The 4268-nt window shown below is 37.7% G+C and overlaps 1 long non-coding RNA gene across 1 annotated transcript; it reads left to right on the plus strand.

Annotated features, from left to right (window-relative positions):
* Positions 1–2866: 2866 nt before the first annotated feature.
* LOC129780171 (uncharacterized) lies at positions 2867–3817 on the plus strand. Its single transcript, XR_008743850.1, has 3 exons — positions 2867–3068; positions 3157–3624; positions 3694–3817. It is a non-coding gene; the product is annotated as an uncharacterized LOC129780171 (long non-coding RNA).
* Positions 3818–4268: the final 451 nt, after the last annotated feature.

Consider the following 4268-nt stretch of genomic DNA (forward strand, 5'->3'; position numbering starts at 1 on the left):
GGTTCTGTTTGGCTACTCATGTCGAAAATAAAACCATTAGCGTAATTTAATTGATAGCAATCGAGGTTACAGCGTTCAGCGTCCTGACTATAACGTAATAGTTTCATTGGCATAAATTAGGGGTATGCGAGATACGGTTGTTAGTTATTAAATGTCCGAAAGTAACACAAAAACTCAATTGTATGTGTTGATAATACCAACGCTTTGATTCATTGTTCCCACAACGGAATACAAACTGTATGATTGTTCGATATAAAACTTATTTGGCGGGCCGGTGATATTATATGAACAGCAACTTTTATCGGTATTTATTACATTCATGAACTCAAAAGTTAGTCAGTTATTTTTCATTGGAATGCAAAAAAATGTTTGAGTTAAATTTTGAATGTGAAGACTTGGGCATTCCATTTGTAATTTCTGAAATTTCCGTTTTTGAAATTTTCTGTTTCTTTTTATTACATCATTTAATCAAACGGTCTGCGGTCTGAAACTATACGAATTGTGGCTTTTCATTCCCTAACGCTTATTGTTCAGTCATTTCCTGATGGATTTACGAGATTTTCGCAACAACTGATTTGAGGACACAATTACTATGAAATAATTATATATTTTATGAAACAACGATCGAAAAGTTAAAAAATGTGAAGCATTATAAGCAGTGTTTGCCAAATGATCCATTCACTGAAAAAGTCACAGGAGGGTTGGGTCCGAGACACGACCGCATAGTTGGCGTAGGATTCCGCTAGGCTATCTGTTGATTTTGAATATGTTTGAAGAATTACATAGTTAAACTCTTTGATTTGAACGATTTGGTGGCCCTGAAAAGGGCCGTTTTGTTTGGTTGTTGGGTATTGTTTGCTCACTCCACCAGTGTTTACCGAGTGATGATGACAGAAGGGTGGTAAACAGTCGTTGGATGGTGAGTATCAGATAAAAGATACCGAAGTGGAACGATGTATGGTGAAAACCGCCCTCTGTGACTCTAGACGAGATGCCTCCTGCGTTATGTATCGATGAAATAAAGAAAGAAAAACTCACCAATGTAATATAAGATAATTACCAATACCGGACACAATTATCAATTTTTGTCATCAGTAAAAACATGTTAAGTGAAACGTATTTGAAATGGAAAAGGTAATTTTCTTTTAATTTTACTTTCTAAGTGTTTATTCAACCCAATGCGAATTTTAACTGGACTAACAACACCTAATACTACATGTAGAGCATATAGGAAATCACTTTTTCTAATATTTCTTCAATTTTCCTATTTTTCTCGCAGTATAAACTTTGGGTGAAAATTAACGCACCAAAACAGACAATTTTACAATTTCACAAAGCGACCAACATTAAAGTTCCAAATTTAAAATTTATTTGCTAGAGTTGATCGTATCAATCACCTTACTTGCAATATAAATATGCTCCCGACTTGCATATATCCGCAATGCTGATTTCCCCCGGAAACCTTGGTTTTGATGTCTCTGTTAGGAAACACTTTTCGATGGGATTAAAAGCTCCCCCTACTTTCATGTATTTGCAGTGCCGATTTCCCCCAGGCAGCTTGGTTTTGATGTCTCTGTTAGGGAACACATTTCGGTGAGAGCAAAAGCTCCCCCTACTTTCATGTATTTGCAATGCCGATTTTCCCCAAGCAGCTTGGTTAAGATGTCTCTGTTAGGGACTCGCCGCATGTGTCGTCATTTTGACCATTCAGAAGTGGGTATTTTCGTTAGGATTGGGGTTGAGATTTTTCAATTGGTTGATAGCTAGTTTCATGACATATATTATTTTCTTTAATATAAAAAATTGTTATGGAGTGCCGAAATCGATTGACGCAAAAATTTAATCAATCTAGCATGAAATGACTAAGCAATAAGCGTTTGAAATTGTTCCCGAAAGACGTAATCCTACGTCAAAAATCGCTTTCGTTCGTTCAAATATGATCATACACAAATCATTTCCCCCAGCGGGATTCTTTTGTTTTTACGTGCTACAAATCACGACACAAAATAGAACGAGACAACTATGCATCGGTTCGCACTTCATGATACACCGACACGCAAGCAGAACCATCATATACGCTTTCGGTGCACAAAGTTTATTTTCTTCTTTGCCTCTAACATATGCATATCGACCTTTCCATGCATCATGAAACAGCAGGATCGTACGGACTACGCAAAGCAAATGATTCATATTCAGCTAATATAAAGGCGCGTCCACATTATGCCGAATGATGCCGATCGGCCTCTACCAGGCGGCATATTCGGTTCGTTATGTAATGTGGACGCCCCATCGGGTGCACGAAGCCGAAGTCCCATCGGATGCACGAAGCCGTCACGAACACACGAAGCACAATGTCGCCAACGCTAATTTACTTCGTTTTGTTTTGGTTCGACTTTCTCGAACCGGACCCACTTACCAGATTCATATATTTTCGAGTGGTTATAGACACCATGTCGACCGAGCGACGAAAAGTGCTACAAAAGTGCTAGATTCTAACCCCGCCTTGCCCCCCGCAGGCTGCTCTGCCTATAGTTCTAGCTATAATCGTACGCGATTACATGTCCGAGGGAAACGGCATCACTGCTTTTTCTCTTTCTTTATGAACTGTCAGCAAACGGACGGGAGCATCAAAGTTCTAAACAAACAGTCTCAAATATCAGCTCGTTGTTGTGTACTGTGATTCCATCCAAAATACTTCTCGGTACGGTAAAAATGAGCATGGATTTTGTTTTTCGGAGACGAGCAAATAAAAAAAAACGGTACAAAGAAAATCGGACAGGTTACAGAAACTCTATTTCATTATGTTCAATTTACGTAAAACTATCTGTTTATTTTAGGTAACGAATTCATCTGCACAACGGCAGAAAATATTGAAAAAAATATTAAGAAAAAAGTTCTACGAACATTCAAAAGCATATGCGTATTTTCATGTAGAACAATCCTACAAAAGTCGGACGTAATTGAAAAGCGGTTGAAGGAATAAATAGCGGTACCTGAATAAAACAAAATCGAAAAAATTGAGCGTCTATTTTCGTTCGACTGTTTGATAGAGAAGATGGGTAAAAGAGGTAAAAACTCAATCTATTTCAATAATTATTGCAGTTATTATACATTGATGTAGCGGCTATTGATTACCGTTCACTACATTGTCTACAGGAATATTCGAGACAACACTCGCTGGACTCCCATCTTCAGCCTCCATCTTCGGTGGAAGGATTGCCGATTAAACCGGACAAATGAACACATCTCAACGCAATCACCAACAACGAACGTATATAACGTTTGTTCAGCTTACCCATGATAATGAATTAAATTTGATAATCATCACTTCACACACTTGAATGATCATCGTGAAATTAATGATAAGTTTAGTTATTCTGATAAGTAGTCATACTTTTAATCGTAAAGTTCTTCTATGCAATTGATTCTCATCCCTCAAGATACCACCACAGGTGATGGAGGAAATCAGTTGCCACTAGACTCGGTATAAGCTGCTGTACATCTGGATGATCTAGCGGAACTGCCAGGCACTCGACAATCTCAGCTGAGGTTATGAGGATGTGTTACCTTCAATAAATCCGAATCCCAACAAAATTTCTTTCTCTCGAAAAAAAAAAGTCACAGGTAGCTATTACTATTGATTATTTCATTTTATTGGTGATATTCACTATTTTTACACATTTTGAATTCCAGGTAATCTAATACACTGAACGACTCTTTAGTAGCCGGAGCCGGAGAAGAGATTGGTTACGATATTGATGATAATGATCAGCAAATTAATTTCGTAACTGCATTGAAGACCACATTTTTGATACTGAATGCTGCGGCTGCACAAATCTTGTAGAGCACGAATACGACAAAGACAATTGACACTATTGTATTTATTTTTTAGTTTATATTAAAAATTGAAAAAAAAACAGAAGAATTTTAAAATATTATAATAAAGTGATTATTAGTGAACCATGACTTTTCTTTATTTTTTGTTTCATATTTATTGAATACGAATATAGCCATAATAAGGGTCGAGTAGTTTTTCGTTCGTTCGACGCGGTGCCAGAATTTGATTGTCGAATACGAAGAATAGGTCGACAAAATCATTGCAAAATGGCACGACATCAGTACCGTTGTCGACACCATATTTTGGAACCAATCCGGTACAACAAAGTAGACTGGGTTGTTTCGGATTGGGTTCGGTTTGATTCGAGTCGGTTTTCGGCACGTCGGCAACCCCGGGCGGTACGTCCACATTTAGTCGGCTTTACCGGGCG

The sequence above is a fragment of the Toxorhynchites rutilus genome, chromosome 3, assembly GCF_029784135.1.
Source record: "Toxorhynchites rutilus septentrionalis strain SRP chromosome 3, ASM2978413v1, whole genome shotgun sequence".
Classification (NCBI taxonomy): Eukaryota; Metazoa; Arthropoda; class Insecta; order Diptera; family Culicidae; genus Toxorhynchites; species Toxorhynchites rutilus.